This window comes from Petaurus breviceps, unplaced genomic scaffold (assembly GCF_028583685.1).
Source record: "Petaurus breviceps papuanus isolate PSGF00001 unplaced genomic scaffold, PetGlider_PUasm1.0 90510, whole genome shotgun sequence".
Classification (NCBI taxonomy): Eukaryota; Metazoa; Chordata; class Mammalia; order Diprotodontia; family Petauridae; genus Petaurus; species Petaurus breviceps.
The window spans coordinates 3,235,933-3,253,834 of record NW_027187267.1 but is presented as its reverse complement, the minus strand read 5'-3'; the positions used below and the strand labels follow the sequence as shown (position 1 = coordinate 3,253,834).

Genomic DNA, 17,902 nt, shown 5'->3' with positions numbered 1-17,902 from the left:
AGCATCTACATGTTGATCATTCTGGAGACGGTCACAGTTTCTGGTGTTCTGGAGCTCCTCCTGCTGGCAGCTGGTCAGGCCCACCCTGGGGCTAAATAAAACCTTGGTGTGGGGCTGGGCAATGCTTGGCTCCCAGATCGCTGAGCTGGCCGATTCCTGCTGGCCTGCTGGGCTGTCCCCAGTGGGAGGTTAGCTTCTCTGTGTCATTTTGTGGGTTTTGTAGCTCCAAAGTTTGTTCAGAGTCCCCTTTTACATGAATTGGGGAAGGTGGAAGCTGGAGCCTGGTGTGGAGGTCCTGCTTCTACTCCGCCATCTTGATTCTGCCTCCAATTGTACTTTAAAAAGAGTTAGTTTCTTCTGGAATTTCCCCCCTAATTTGGCTAATTCTATTTTTTAAGGAGTTGTCTTCTTCAGTCAATTTTTGTACTTCCTTTTTGCAAGATGTTGGGCTTTTTCTCATTTCTTTTCCTCATTTTTCTTCTATCTCTCTTATTTGATTTTTAAAATCCTTTTTGAGCTCTTCCAAGAGAACTTTTTGGCTCAAGACCTAAGTTTCTTGCAATGAGGGCCAGGGGTCTGGTCACTGGTTTCCTGCACTGGGGCCTCTGGATCTGGTGGCTTGCCCACTGAACTAGGGTCTCCTCGATTAGTTGTGCCTCTTGTGCCTTGTGTTCTGGGGCTGGCAGTTTGCCTGCTGTGCTGGGATTGGAGCCCTTACAGCTGGCCTGTTATGCCATTGTTCTGCTGAGCCAGGACCATGGAGCTTTGGATGCTGATCTTTGCTGTGGCTAAGAGCCTCCCCCTGGTTTTACCTGTGCTGGGCTGTACTACCCTTTTACTCAAGTGACACAGACATTTCTTGAAGTCCTTCTAAGTTATCTTAGGCTGGAAAATTGTTTAACTCTTTTTGTGAATTCTGTCACTGTAGAATTCTTATAGAGGCTTGATTTAACATTTTTGAGGGAAACTTGGGAGAACTCAGGCAACTTCTTGGCTTTCCTCTGCCACGTCGGCTCTGCAAGCCCCACTCTCCTCATTCTCTATATGGGTTTTGGGGAAGATGTTGGACATTCTATTGCTGACTTAATATGTAAGTAAGGGAACCTATTTAAGATTTGTCTGGAGCTTGACTTTCCTTTTCTACCCTTCTGTCTTATCCACAGACCTGAATGGGAAAACCTTTGTATTCCCACTAGAATCTGAAGATTCCTATGTGACCCTGAACACCACTGCTGGAGAAGTCCCTGAAGGCCTTCACTGTGTGCCTGAAAGTCTACACTGACCTGACAAGAAGCTGTAGCCTTTTCTCCTATGCCACTGAGTCAATTTATAATGAAATTCTCCTGTGTAAGAAAGGGATTGGGATGTATATCTTTTCAATGGGGAATAAAGAGGGGTTGTTCCAGGTCTCTGAGACTGCTCCTGCTCCAATGCACTTCTGTGCCACCTGGGAGTCAGAGTCAGGTATTGTTGAACTCTGGGTAGATGGGAAGCCCATGGTGAGGAAGGCCCTAAAACAAGGATACTCTCTGGGGATTAAGTAAAAAATTATCCTTGGGCAAGAACAGGATTCTTTTGGGGGAGGATTTCAAAAGAGTCCCTTGTGGGAGACACTGGAGATGTATTCATGTGGGGCTTTGTGTTGTTACCAGGAGAAATTAATACTGTGTACCTTGGTGGGATGTTTAGTCCTAACATCCTAGACTGGAGGGGCTGAACTTTGAGAAAAAGGGGTATGTGGTCATTAAGCCTCAGTTGTGGGCCTGAGCCCTGCTACCCTCTGAGCTTCTGGGCTTTTCTGATGACTACTTCTAACCTAAGAAATTAAATTTCATTTCTACATCTTAGACTCTGTTATTATTTTCCTACTTGCATGACTACTTCCTTATGATGGAATCTTAGTAAAGCTGCCCCAGATCCAATATTCTAACTTCTTTTTTGACTCCACTGAACAGCAGGCATGCCCTTATTTGACCACACAATCTAGCTTTAAGTATATCACAGGCCCCTGGACTCAATAAAACCACTGCCTCTATCTAGCCACTGCCCCTAGCTAGCCTTTGCCCCAAGACTCAATCCTCTAGCTAGTCACTGCCCCCAGATCCAATTAACATATTTGAAGAGGTTAAACCTTGTACTCAATCATAATCACATCATCCATTTACACCAAGACAGAGCCACAATACCTAACTATCCATCTTCACTGGATAGCTAACCAATCAGAAAGCAGCACAAGGATGTTTGACCACCGAACCATAGAAAGAACCCCTCCCCTTTACCTAATCCCTTAACAAATCCCACCTGCCTATTTAATATTCATAATTTCTATTGTGTAATCAGCATCATTACACTATAAATTTACCTGTGTTGTCTTACTAAGTTTCTGGTTCTAAGGGGCATCCATCCTCAATAAGTGCCCATACTTGGATTAGAGGTGGTCTGACTCTGAATTCTTTGAGATGGTACTGCTACAACCCACCATGAAACTGCAACACTTAATGCTGTATTATGTCTATGCTCCTTATTCTGCCCTTGTAGCAAAGGTAGAGAGCACAAGAAATAATCTAAGAGTAACTCATTTGAGTTACTTTTGGAATCTTTACCCACTGGGCTTCAGGTTCATAAATATTAGAACTGGATTCAAGATCATCTCCTACAAATTCTTCCATTTTATAGATGAAGAATTGAGGCTGTCAGAGGCTAAGTCACTGTCTCAAGGTCACACAGGTAGTTTCTGCCAAGTTTATAGAATAATAGATTATAGAACAATAGTCAAAGATGGCATATCTTATGGTATCAAGTCTAGCTTCATTTTACAGAGGAAGACATTGATGCCCAGAAAAGTTAAATGGTTTGCTCAAGGTGAACCAGGTATTAAGTGATAGAAGCACATTTGAACTTAGTTACTTGGACTTCACATCTAGCCCTCTTTCTATTTCTAGGTAAGGTTCTAGAAGGAGCATATCTAGAACCCAAATCTCCTAACTCCTCCATCCAGCACTTTTCACACTTTATCATCTTCCCTTGGTCGCCACTTCAAATCAAAACATCCTGACTTAAGCAAATTGATGCCAATGAAAAACAAATAAAAGCATCCAAATTGTTGAAAAATCTCAGTGGGAATAATGGCTTTTCAAGAAAGAAAACTCAGAAAACAAGGCAGCTACTAAGATTAGTTTTCAGATTTGTAAAGATAACAATTTCAAACATGATTCTGGAACACGATAAACTTATTGCTTACAAGAGGTGTAATATGCTCCATTAACTAAATGTAAATAGTAAGAAAATCTGAAAAATGTATTAAAACTTGTACCTCTTAGCAAAGTAATTTTTTAACATTAATGTGATTTCATTATAAATAAAAATCTTAAGTAATAAGTATAATTAGTTAATATTAATTGAAATTTCCCTTTTAAAATATTGTTTATTTGCAAAATAGCTTAATAATTAATTATACATTTATTTGGAAAGTGAATAACTAAAAACCTATCTGTGTTCTGAAGAAGTTTAGTCTTTTTTAATTTTGGCTCCTACCTATTAACAACTTGTGCAGGTCTGCTATAGATATTTACCCATATTTTACCCATATTTTAGCAAAGTATTTGAGAAATCATTTCATGTTATTCTTGTTCTGAAGATGGAGGGATATAGATTAGAATATGGTACATTTAAATGTATTCAGGATGGGTTTAATAACTGAACTCAAGAACAATCACTATCAACTTGGCAGAAGGTCTGTATTGGAGTGCCCAAGGAAACTGTACTTGGTCCTGTGCTATTTGATACTTTTTCAATGACTTGGATCAGGACAGAGATAGTATGTCCATTAAATTAGAAGATGACATAAAATTGGGAGGGATAGATAGTATACTGGATGATAGAATCAGGACCCAAGAAGATCTTGAGAGCCTAGAGTGCTGAACTAAAGCTACAGAACTCAATTTAATAGGACTAAATATAAAGTCTTCCATGTGAGTTACAAAAAATATTTCACAAGCACAGAAGGTGAGAGGCATGGTTGTATGCAAGAGGCATTATAATTATAGATGATGGCAAGCTCATTATAGGTCAATAATATGAAATAGCAACTATAAAAGTAGTATGATTTTGGGATCTATTATAGTGGCTGAGCTTTCTGAAATAAGGAAGTGATAGTTCTAATGTACTCTATCCTTGAGAAGACCACACATGGAGTATTGTGTTCAGTTCTAAGAACCAAATTTTAGTAAGGAAATCAGACAGCTGGAAAGCTGACAAATGAGGTTAACCAGAATGGTGAAGGGTCTAGAGTTCATGTAATGTGAGGATCACTTGAATAAAGAAGAGAAGACTTTGAGGAGACATAATAATCATCTTGAAGTATTTAAAGAGCTGAGGCATGTAAGAGAGTTAAAATTTGTTGAGTTTATTTCCAGAAGATTCTTGAAGTCTATTTCAGTGAAATGCAAACTATTCTTGGGTCTGGCAAATTGCAAAGCCTTTGAGTGTAGCCCCCAGTGATAGACTTTATGCATTTGAGGACCAGAATACCTAAATATGAGAGGTTCATTAATAGCAGGCTGTTTGGTGATGAATTCTTTGACAATGGAAACCTGTAAAATAAAGAAAAATGAAAATAGTCCTTTGTGTCATCCTCTTCAACTTCTGATATAATGGTGTCAGAATGGTGTAAAATGGAGTAGAGTATGCTAAGGATTTTACACAGTTGTTAGATAGTTTATAGACATCAGCCCGACTATTAAGCCTTTACATGTGAGATTCTTGTCCAATGACCAATGAGTAAATTTGCCACTAGAGAAACTGAATCGTATCAGAAAATAAAAAAAAGAGAGAAGACAGTTGAAACAAAAAGGAAGGATGGCTCTCTGTTTCTTCTTAGAGAATAAAGGAATTTGGAGTTACAAAGAAGCAAGTTTAGGCATAGCTTTAGGGAAAAATCCTAACATTGAGCTGCACAAAAGCATAATAGACTTCTTTTCCCTTTACTAAAGGAATTTTTGTAAAAGATGGATAACTACTTGTGAGACATATTGTAGCAGGGATTCATTAATGAATATTGGGTGGGATTCCATAAGTCCTGAGGTCATTCCAACTCTGACATTCTGTTATACTATGATTCTGCCACCACAGGATAATGGGCCAACTTATGATGCTAGCTGACAGGCTCCGGCTTGGTATGCATTTACCTGATGCCTGGGGTAGTTCAGGGTGAGAATAAAACTGGTGCCTACAACAAGGCAATTGTGCACAGCTTCTGCTTACCAAAATCATAAGACTACTCTTCTGGTATCCTAGATACTGCAGCACCTTAGAGACTGAAGTAGGTGCTCTGCATACCAGGGGACTATGTTTAATTCCTGCTTGGATAACCTTCAGTGAGTTCTTTAGGAGCCTGAATTTCTTATGTATTACTTAAAGTTATGTCCTGGCGTATTCTCATAACTTTTCTAAAAGTATCTATATTCTTCACTCTTCTATTTCTACCAAAGTTTGAAACTCCAACCATCCCTCTAATAAATGATTAACATCAACTTCCTGGATCAGAAACAATCCTGTATCCTTTAATGCTACTATAACCCTGATTCCTTAATCCAACAGGCAGTTTGGGAAAATCATTTACATATTGTTGGTGACATCCTGACTGGTATCATCTTGAAGCAAATCTTTACATATGGAGAGGTCAGAGAGCTAGTCCTAGAGATTTTAGTACAGTTGTCCCCTGTCAGGGTTACGTCCCCCAGGCCTGAGTGAGCAGAAACAGAGAATGAACATGAAGAAGCTGCCACTAAACTTTCTGGTCATCATGAGTCTTGAGAGATGCTCTTTCTCAGACAGGTAGGAGCTTTCTGTAGCTGTGTCTGAGATTTGTTATGGGGGAGGAGATTTTGCAAAGGTAAGTCAGAGGAATGCTCTGTATGGGATGTGGGAAATGTGTTGGATTTAATATTGTTTATTTATGTAAGGATAGCTATTTTTGAATTGTCTAGAGCTTGACTTTCCTTCTCTGTTTTTCTGTCTTTCCCCCAGAGCTGAGTGGGTTTTCTTTGTGTTCCCAAGATTCTTATGTGATCCTGAGACCATGTCTATAGAAGTCCCTGAAGGCCTTCACTGTGTGTCTAAAAGTCTACACTGACCTTATAAGAAGTTGTAGGCTTTTCTCCTTTGCCACTGAGTCAAATTACAATGAGATCTTGTCTTTAAGAGAGGGATTGAGATGTATGCCTTTGGAGTGGGTGATAGGTCCCTGAGACCACTTTTGCTCCAATCTACTTCTGTGCCAACTGAGAGTCAGAGTCAGGTATTGCTGAACTCTGGGTAGATGGGAAGCCCATGGTGAGGAAGACCCAAAAGCAAGGATACTCTCTGGGGGTTGAGTTAAATATTATCCTTGGGCAAGAGCAGGATTCTTTTTCAGGGAAGGTTTGATAAAACTCAGTCCCTCATGGGGTACATGGTAGATATATTCATGTGGGACTTTGTGCTGTGAACAGGAGAGATTAAAACTGTGTACTTTGGTGGGTCCTTTAGTCCTCATGTCCTAGAATAGGCTGAACTCTCAGAAAAAGGGCTATATGGAGAGGTATAGGTATACGGCGCCCGGAAGGCACGGCCTGCAGAGGCAGGCCCAGAAGAGGCCTGATCAACTAGGAGAGCAAGTCGTCCCACCAACCACAAAGGCCCCTACCAGGCCTATCACCAAAGGGCTGGGACTGGAAAGAGCAAGGTAAGAACCAAATGCAGGGGCCCCTGTCCCAGACAGCAAATACTCCTGGGGCTACCACTTCATAGCCCAGAAATTTTAAAAAAAAGCCCCTATCCGGACCTCCAAAGACTAGAATGACAGAGTGAACATTGCCTGCTCGAACCCCCCCCCCCCAAAAAAAAAAACAACATAGTAACTATTGCCCCAGGGCAAAACCCTCTAGAGTAAAGGCTTGGGATCCTTAGAGGAAGGGTGTGGCTAGGGCCCTGCCTCAAAATGGGTAGAAAGCAGACTACAAAGACTCTGTGGAGTCCTACTATCCTGAGAGGGAGGAACCAAACTCAGAGGGAGACAATGTGGACTCCACACCCACAGCTGAAACATTAACAGGGAATGGGTCCCCAGCACAGAAAGCTCTCCTAGATGAGATCAAAAGGAACTTTGAAAACCGAATGAGAGAGATAGAAGACAAAATGAATAATTCTCTTAAAACCAAAATTGCAGAATTAGAAAAGCATTATAATGAAGAAAACATCTCTCTAAAAAGAAAAGTGTATGATATGGAAAAGAAGCTCCAAAAATTAACCAAGGAAAATGATTTGCTAAAAACTAGAATCAAACAAATTGAAACAAATAACTCTATGAGGAACCAAGAATTAGTCAAACAAAACAACAAGAATGAAAAAATTAGAAAAAGAGGTAAAATATCTCAATGGAAAAATAACTGACCTGGAAAACAGATCCAGGAGAGATAATCTGAGAATCATAGGCCTACCAGAAAATCATGATGAAAAAATGAGCCTGGACAGCCTTCTCCAAGAGCTCCTTAAGGAAAACTGCCCTGAGGTACTGGAACCTGAGGGTACAATAGAAATTGAGAGAATCCACCGGACACCTGCTGAAAGAGATCCCAAACTGAAAAGTCCTCGAAATGTTGTGGCCAAACTCCAGAACTACCAGATAAAAGAGAAAATACTTCAAGCACCCAGAAAGAAACAATTCAGATATTGAGGGTACACAGTGAGGATCGCACAGGATTTGGCAGCCTCTACACTGAAAGATCGGAGGCAGTGTAATACAATTTTCCAGAAGGCAAAAGAGCTCGGGTTACAACCAAGGACCACATACCCAGCAAGACTGAGCATATTCTTCCAGGCAAAGAGATGGTCATTCAATGATATAACAGAGTTCCAGACCTTCCTGATAAAAAAAGCCAGAACTCAATGGAAAATTCAACCTCCAATTATGAGATGCAACAGTGATGTAGAAAGGTAAACAAGGAAAACACACACACACACACACACACACTGCAATAAGAGCAAACTGGTTATAGACAAGTAGAGGGTATGAGTATAAAACACACAAAATGATGATTAAAAAAAATCTTATTAAGGGCTACAAAGGGACTGCAATGGAAGAAGAGGAATGAATAAAATGGAAAAGGGTAAATTATGCCACACAAAGAAGAATAAAAACAGTATAGCAGAGGAAAAGAAGGGAGGGAGATGAGAATCATATGAGATTTTTCCTCATTGGTTCTGGTGCAAGGAGGGAAGAACAACCAGTTAAGCACAGGACTCTATGGAGAAGAAACGCCAAAAGTATCATTTTAGAGGGAAAGAGGGGAGGGAGAGGAGCTTCTCATGAGATTTGTTCCTGTCACTCTTGGTGCAAAGAAGAAATAACATAGTTCATTAAATATAAAAATATCCTACAGGCAGTAGGAGGAGGGAAGGTCTACCAAAGGGGGGGTGGTGGTTAGTAGGGAGGGAAGAAGTAAGGGGAAAGGGTTAGAAAAAGGAGGGGGGCTGATAAGGGAATACTGAGGGAGGCGGTGGTCAAAAGGAAAACTATTAAGGGGGGAGGGAGAAGGGGGAAAAAATATGAGCATTAACAGGGGAGGGAATAGGATGGAAGGAAAGAAACAGATAACAATCATAACTGCAAATGTGAATCGAATGAGCTCTCCCATAAAACAGAGATGGATAGCAGAATGGATTAGAAATCATAATCCTACAATATGCTGTTTACAAGAAACACATCTGAAACAGAGAGATACGCACAGGGTAAAGGTGAAAGGCTGGAGTAAAATATATCGTGCCTCAGCTAAAGTAAAAAAAAGCAGGGGTAGCAATCTTTATCTCAGATAAAGCAAAAGCAAAAATTGACCTAATTAAAAGAGATAAGGAAGGAAACTATATCCTGTTAAAAGGCACCATCGAGAATGAAGCAATATCATTACTTAACATATATGCACCAAGTGGTATAGCATCCAAATTCCTAGAGGAGAAGGTAAAGGAATTAGAGGAAGAAATAGATAGCAAAACTATACTAGTGGGAGACCTTAATCTCCCCCTCTCTGAGCCTGATAAATCCAACCTCAAAATAAACAAGAAAGAAGTTAAGGAGGTGAACAGAATTTTAGAGAGGATAGGTATGATATATCTCTGGAGAAAAATGAATGGGGATAAAAAGTAATATACTTTCTTCTCAGTAGTTCATAGCACATACTCAAAAATAGACCATGTTCTAGGGCATAAAAACCTCACAATTCTATGCAGTAAGGTGAGAAATATTAAATGCATCCTTCTCAGATCATGATGCAATAAAAATTATATGCAATAAAGGGCCATGGAAAGACAGACCAAAAACTAATTGGAAATTAAACAATTTAATCTTAAAGAATGAATGGGTCAAACAAGAAATTATAGAAACAATCAGTAATTTCATTCAAGAGAATGATAATAATGAGACAACATACCAAAATTTGTGGGATGCATTACAGGCAGTTCTTAGGGGAAATTTTATACCCCTGAGTGCATGCATGATTAGATTAGAGAAAAGGGAGGTCAACGAATTGGGCATGCAATTGAAAAACCTAGAAAAAGAACAAATTCAAAATCCCCAACTAAATTAGAAATATTGAAAACCAAAGGAGAGATTAATAAAATTGAAATTAATAAAACTATTGAATTAATAAATAAAACTAAGAGCTGGTTTTATGAAAAAAAAAAAACCAACAAAATTGATAGACCCTTAGTCAATATGATAAAAAAAAGAAGAAAACCAAATTATGAGTATCAAAAATGAAAAGGGTGAATCTACCTCCAATGAAGAGGAAATCAAAACAATAATTAAGAATTATTTTTCCCAATTGTATGCACATAAATTTGGCAATGTTAGGGAAATGGATGAATATTTACAAAAATACAAGTTGCCCAGATTAATTGAAGAGGAAGTAAATTACTTAAATAATCCCATCTCAGAAAAAGAAATTGAACAAGCCATCAGTCAATTCCCTAGGAAAAAATCTCCAGGGACAGATGGATTTACTAGTGAATTCTATCAAACATTTAAATAATAATTGATTCCAATACTCTACAAACTATTTAGGAAAAGTAGTGAAGGAGTCCTACCAAATTCTTTTTATGACACAAATATGGTACTGATACCCAAATTAGGAAGAGATAAAACAGAAAGAAAATTATAGACCAATCTCCCTCATGAATATAGATGCAAAAATTCTAAATAAAATACTAGCAAAAAGACTACAGCAACTTATCTCAACAATAATACACTTTGATCAGGTAGGACTTATTCCAGGAATGCAAGGATGGTTTAATATTAGGAAAACCATCAGTATAATTGATCATATCAACAATAAAACTAGCAGAAACCACATGATTATCTCAATAGATATGGAAAGGGCTTTTGACAAAATACAACATCCATTCCTATTAAAAGCATTAGAAAGTATAGGAACAAATGGAGCCTTCCTTAAAATATTAGGTAGCATCTATTTAAAGCCATCAGCAAGTATTATATGTAATGGGGAGAAGCTAGAAGCATTTCCCATAAGATCAGGGGTGAAACAAGGGTGTGCACTATCACCCCTCTTATTCATCTGGTACTAGAAATGTTAGCAGTAGCAATTAGAGAAGAAAAAGAAATCAAAGGAATCAAATTAGGCAAAGAAGAGACCAAGCTATCACTCTTTGCAGATCATATGATGATATACTTAGAGAATCCTAGAGAATCAAGTAAAAAACTACTTGAGACAATAAATAAATTTGGCAAAGTTGCAGGATATAAAATAAACCCACACAAATCCTCAGCATTCCTATATATTTCCATTGAAATTCAAGAGCAAGAGATAGAAAGAGAAATCCCATTTAAAGTTGCTGTAGACATTATAAAATATTTGGGAATCTACCTGCCAAAACAAACCCAGGACCTATATGATCACAACTATAAAACACTTTTCACACAAATAAAATCAGATCTAACTCATTGGGAAAATATCAATTTCTCATGGCTGGGTTGAGCTAATATAATAAAAATGACAATTTTACCTAAATTAAATTATATATTTAGTGCCACATCAATTAATTTACCAAAAACTACTTTATAGAGCTAGAAAAATAGTAACAAAATTCATTTGGAAGAATAAACGTTCCAGAATATCAAGGGAATTAATGAAAAGAAATGCTAGGGAAGGGAGACTAGCTATACCAGATTTCAATCTATATTATAAAGCAGCAGTTATCAAAGCTACTTGGTACTGGCTGAGGAATAGAGGAGTGGATCAATGGAATAGATTAGGCACGTGAGATTCAGAAGTCAACGACTATAGTAATCTATTGTTTGATAAACCCCAAGACCCTAGTTTTTGGGATAAGAACTCACTATTTGACAAAAACTGCTGGGAAAACTGGAATATAGTATGGCAGAAACTGGGCATAGATCATTATCTAACACCACATACCAAAATCAAGTCTAAATGGGTGCATGATCTAGGTATAAAGGTTGATACTGTAAGAAATCTCAGAAAACAAGGAATAGTTTACCTGTCAGATTGTGGAGAGGGAAAGACTTTATGACTAAACAAGAATTAGAGAACATTATAAAATGTAAAATGGATAATTTTGACTACATGAAATTGAAAAGCTTCTGTACAAACAAAGCCAATATAACCAAGATTAAGAGGGAGATGGGAAATTTGGAAAGAATCTTTACAACCTATATCTCTGACAAAGGACTCATTTCTAAAATATACAGAGAATTGAGTCAAATTTATAAGAATACAAGTCATTACCCAATTGATAAATGGTCAAAGGATATGAACAGGCAATTTTCAGAGAAAGAAATTAAAGATATCTATAAGCACATGAAGAATGCTCTAAATCACTATTGATTAGAGAAATGGAAATCAAAACAACTCTGAGGTACCACATCTCATCAGTCAGATTGGCTAAGATGACAAAATAGGAAAATGACAAATGCTGGAGAGGATTTGGGCAAAATGGAACAACAATACATTGCTGGTGGAGTTGTGAACTGATCCAGCCTTTCTGGAGAGCAATCTGGAATTATGCCCCAAGGGCTATAAGTAATTTCATATCCTTTGACCCAGGAACACCACTCCTAGGGTTGTATCCCAAAGAGATCATAGAAGTGGGAGGAAGACCCATATATACAAAAATGTTTATAGCAGCTCTTTTTGTGGTAGCAAAGATTTGGAAATTAAGGGGGTGCCCATCAATTGGGGAATGGCTGAACAAGTTGTGGTATATGCACATTATGGAATACTATTGTGGTATAAGAAACGAGGAGTAGATGGACTTCATATTTACCTGGAGAGGCTTATACGAACTGATATTGAGTGAGAAGAGTAGAACCAGGAGAAATTTGTACACAATTACAGACACAATGTATGTGCAATGACCAACTTTGATAGACTGGACTCTTCTCAGCAATGCAGTGATATAAATCAATCCCAAAAGACTCTTGATGGAGAGAAATATTTGCATCCAAAGAAAGAACCAGAAAGAACTGAATTTATATCCGGATGGAAGCAAAATACCTGATCTTTTTCCTTTAAAAAAAAAGAAAAGAAAAAGGGCTATATGGTCATTAAGCTTCCACCATGGGCACAAGCCCTTACTACTCTTTGTATTTCAGATTTTTCAATTCACTCCTTCTTGCCTAAGAAATTAAATCTCATTTTGTGTGTGTGTGTGTGTGTGTGTGTATCATAAAATTATTGGAGCTGGGGGTGGGGATATTTAAGGTTCAAATCTCCCATTTTATAGACAAAGGCTAAGGCTTAGTGTAGGGAAGTCATTGGCTTAAGATCATACAGATTATTTTTGGCAGAATCCAGTCATAGGATCATTTGGAAAATAGATAAATATGGGACACCAGGGGCCATCTTGTCAAATCCTCTCATTTTACCAAGGAGAAGAATTAAGGTCTGGGTAAGTTAAAGGATTTGCTAAACGTCAGCTGGGTAATAATTGGTAGAGACAAATATAAACCAGGGTCATTGACTCAAAATCCATCAGTCTTTCAATTCCTGTGTGAGGGAAGGAAGAAATCAAGTGTTCTACTCATCTTATATTTTTCCTATAATACTATAACATTTTTTTTATTATGTCTTACCTTTTATCCTGTGAGTTCAAAACCCTAAAACACTAAAAGCTCTCCGAGAAACTTAGTGTTGGAAGGGACTTCCAAGATTAGCTAACACAATCTGAAATCCCCTCCACACTCAGGCCCATTATAATGAGTGATCAAGAGAGCTAAAAAGGAAGAGAATAAAGGAGGACATTTTAATATTATCTTATAGCTCCTCTACTCTCCATCTTACTTGATCTTGTGAACAAAGCCTATCAGTAGCTGTAGTTAGGTGGTGCAGAGGATAGAGCACTGAGTTTGAAATTAGGAAGACTCATCTTCCTGAGTTCAAATCTGGCCTTGGACTTTTACTAGTTATGTGTGACCCTGGGCAAGTCACGTAAGCCTTTTTGCCTCAGTTCCTCATTTGTAAAATGAGTTGGAGAAGAAAATGACAAACCACTCTAGTATTTTTGCTCATGAAGAGTCAGATATGACTGAGCCACAGCCTAGAAGTTTTAAAACTGAAAACTCATCAATTCTTCTCTTTCCTTTCTCTAAATGTTCAGGGCGGGGGTCAGGGAAGCTCCAACTAGGAAGGCTCATTCTTTGCTTTTTTATTGGTAAAAAAAAAAAAAGATCCATAGAAGTAGCTGTTTAAGCTACCTTGGCTATTAACTTCCAGCAACAGCTTTGCTGATCTCAGTATAATCATCACTAACCTATCAGTAAAAAACAAACAAACAAAAAATCCCTAAGCCCTGATTTACCATAGACCATTCATTCCATAGCTACCTACTCTAGAGGAACACTGCTCAATGTTACAACTCTAATCAATAGAAAGTCACTTGGAGGCAAGTTAGGTTGGAGGTGGGGCTTGGAGTTGAAAGGGGAGTTTGGGACAGCCTGTAACTTAGAGGTGTAGTACCAGAATCTAGTCAGCTAATAAACATTTATTATGATTTTGCTATATGCCATGCCCTGTGCTAAGAGCTAGGGCTACAAAGAAAGACAAAAGACGAACTACCTAAGGAACTTACAGTCTAATAGGGGACAACATGCAAACAACTATGTACAAACAAGATATAAGCAGGGTAAATTGGAGATAATCAGCAGAGGAAAAGAATTAGGATTAAGGATTGGGAAAGGTTTCCTGTAGAAGGTGGGATTTTATGTGGGAGTCATTGGAGTTTAGTGTGTGGTTTTGTGTGTGTTTGTGTGTGTGTGTGTTTGTGTTTGTGTGTGTGCTGACATGGTCAGACCAGCACTTTAGGAAGATCCCTTTGACAGCAGTCATGATGAAACCGATCCCAAGCAGGATGAAGCTGGACCTGATCCAGCTTCATCTGGATTTGTCTTTCTTTGTTCTATTCTATTTTTCTGGCTATCATTCCAAAGACTTTTTGTGCCTTTTGTAAAAACTTCTTTCAGTGTTCGCCTCTGTTTGGTGCTGATACCCTTTTCATTTTCCCCTTAGTGTATAGTGAACTCTGGCGTAAGCAGCCCAAGAGAAGAGGAAAGGGCCCAGGTGTAATCAAGGGCACAACTGTTGTTGACCTCATTCCATAGAGCAGGGTTGTACAGTGGAATGAGGACAATGGTGAACATATGGGTTCATACTTGTATCTGTGAGACAGGGCCAAGTTACTTAATCTCTCTTAGCTGCAGATTCATCACTTATAAAATGGCTATAAGAGTACTGGTGAGACTTGAACAGTTTATAATGCTTAAAGTGCTATGGAAATGTGACCTAAATATTAACAGCAGTGTTTGTATAGTCTGTTAAAGTTTACAAAGCACTTCACAAATGCTATCTTATTTGATCCTCATAACAACTCTAAGAAGTAGGTGTTATTCATTTTAATAGATATGAGGCAAGCAGGGATTAAGTGATTTGTCAAGGGTCAAACAGCTAGTAAGTATCCAATACCAGATTTGAACTTAGGTTTTCCTGACTTCAGGAAACCACGGAGGCACCTAACTGCCTAATAGTAATAACATTTAAAATGTCTAAAGAATAGTTTATTTTTATTCCTAATTTCTCTCCCTCCCTTACTCCCTTCCCCACCCATTGAGAAGGAAAGAAATCTAATGCCCATTATACATCTGAAGTCATGTAGAAAACATTTCTATCTTAGCCACGTTGCAAAAAAAATAAAGAAAAATAAATACAGAAAAAAATATGCTTTGATCTGTCTTCAGAGTCCAATAGTAATAACTAATTGCAGTTTCTAATAGTAATAACCTAATAGCAATTTCATTTGCATTGTTATCATGACCAATCACTAGCCCTTTTGTTTTTCTAACCTCTTCTAGCCCCAGTTTTTACAACTATAAATGAACATACTAATATTTGCACAAACTACTTCATAGTATTACTTTGAGTAAAGCACTTTGCAAATCCCAAAAAACCATAGAAATGACTTAATCAAGATATTAGCAGAAGCTTTCTATTTCCTGAATCCTTTAGTATTTTCTCTATCCAAAACCTTATGTAGCTCACAACACAATCAGATGTACAGGAGTCCTCCAGGGACACTGGAACATAAAGAAAGATGCCTAGTAGCCTCAGAATCCCAGTACTGCAGTATTGTGCTATGAAGGGGTCCTATAGTTCTCTATTTCTCTCTCTTTCCAACATATACAACTCCACATTCATAGTATGACAAGCTACCACCACAGGACGCTGGGTTCTTCCATTCCCTCCTCCCCCATCTATAGTCAACCTCAGGGTGAAAGAGAGAGTGTGTCCTCCATAGGGGTATTTGGAAGAGCTGTAGGTTTCCTGTTCTTAAAACTCAACTGATCTATTTCTCCCATTGGAATAATAACCAGACAAAAGTTGGGTTTCCCACAAAGGATGTTGCTGGTGACTAATGAAAATTAAGCAAATGAAGAGAACCTCATAGCAAAAAAAAATTGATAACATGTAGATCCCAGGAATTTTACCACTAATTTTACTTTTAAGCCTTTATGTCCAGCATAGCTTCATAGACTAATTAAGTCTTCCTTACAGCTAGACAGGCCCACAGCAGGGGGCTGCCCGATGGTAGTCAGTCCTGATCAGTCTCTTCTACTGGACTAGTAACCAGACAGGAAAATTGAATTTCCCACATAGGAATTTGCTAATGATTAAAGAAAATAAGGTAATGAAAAGAAACTCACAGCACAGAATCTCAGAAATTAGAAAACAAACAAAAAAAGTGCTTCAGTTCTATTTAGTGGGGCTGGAAAGACTGATCTAAAGAACATTTTACATGGGTTTGAGCCTCCCTGCTGGATCCACCTGCTTCTTTGATTCAGACTTAGTTAAGGTCTTCCTTAATTTACAGTTCCCAATATACAATAATAGTTCAACAGTCATTTGTTAAGAGCCTATTTATTGTATTTAGGGTACTAATAACTCATGGTCTCTACTTTCATGGAGTTTACTTTTCAGTATTTATTACTTCACAGGAGTTTCAAGAGTTAAAAGAAGAGACAAAATTCTTATTGGGAAGTATTTTTTCCTCCACTGAGTGATTTTCTCTCAATTTTTCCAATTCCATGTATTCCACCTTGGGTCAACTAGAACAATTCCAACAAAAGATATCAGAATGTGAGTCAGAAGGTATCAGTTCAAAACCTATTATATGCTACCTGTGTGAACCTGGGTAAGTCCTTATTATCTCTGTTTCTTTGTTTCAGCTTCTGTAAAGGGTCTCCCAAAGACTCCTAAGTAGGGACAGATCCCAAGTGGTTATGCACAACCACCTACAGCTTTTCATGGGAGTGTTGTTTATATTTCAATCACCTTCCCTTACCAAGAGATTCTTCACTTGTAATACGGATTTATTAAGAAAAAACTTAAAAAAAAACTAGTTCAGTAAAGCTAGCAGTATATGCAGTATTTTGCACCCATAGTTCTCCATCTTTGAACTGAAGAGAGCATGCTGAATTTTTCTCAATCCTTCTTTGGGTTCAAGCATGGTCTTTTAAATATTTTATTCCTGTAACATGTAAAAACAATTTTTAGCCTATATTTTGTAAAATTTTGAATTCTAAATTCTCTATGTTCCTTCCCCCCTTGAAAAAGCAAGCAATTTGATATTGATTATATGTATGCAGTTGATGGGATGCTCAGGTCCCTGCCCTGTGAGAAAATTTTTTCTTGCTGTAGAACACATTCTCTTATTAGAACAGACACAGGAGTTCCTGGGCCAAGGATTTTGTCCCTGGCTGACCCAAGGACTCTCTTGGCACCAGATCCCCAAGGTCCATGTCTCTGGCAACTAATAAAAAACCCTGTCTTTTGTCTCTCAATGTCTGGTATCTCTGCAAAGTTATCTCTGCAAAACCCCCTACATTTTCCTATCCATATATCACTGACGCCTGCTCCCAAGATACCTGGACCCTTTGGATTGCTTAATTTTTCCTTTCCCTTCCCCTTTTCTACATAGGCTTTATATTCACTGCCATTAAGTTGCAAGTTCCTCAAAAGAACTTTACCCACAGGGTGTAGATTCATTCTGGGTAACTCTACCTTGGCATTCTCATGGTTCTAGCACCACTAACCTCTACCCCAAGCTTATTCACAGTCATGTAAAACATGTTTCCACATTAGCCATATTGTGAAAGAGAATATAGACCTAAAAAGAAAGACAAGAAAAATAAAGAAAGTTTTAAAAGTACACTTTGATTTGTATTTGTACTCTATCAGTTCTTTCTCTGAAGATGGATAGCATTTTAAAAAATCACAAGTCCTTGGGAATTGTCTTGGATCACTGCATTATTGAGAATAGCTGAGTCACTCATAGTTGATCA

The 17,902-nt window shown here is 38.1% G+C and overlaps 2 pseudogenes; both read left to right on the top strand.

Moving 5' to 3' along the window:
* The first annotated feature begins 757 nt into the window (after positions 1-757).
* Positions 758-1,767, top strand: LOC138142021 (C-reactive protein pseudogene; annotated as a pseudogene).
* A 3,367-nt stretch (positions 1,768-5,134) lies between these two features.
* Positions 5,135-6,547, top strand: LOC138142020 (C-reactive protein-like; annotated as a pseudogene).
* The last annotated feature ends 11,355 nt before the right edge of the window (positions 6,548-17,902 follow it).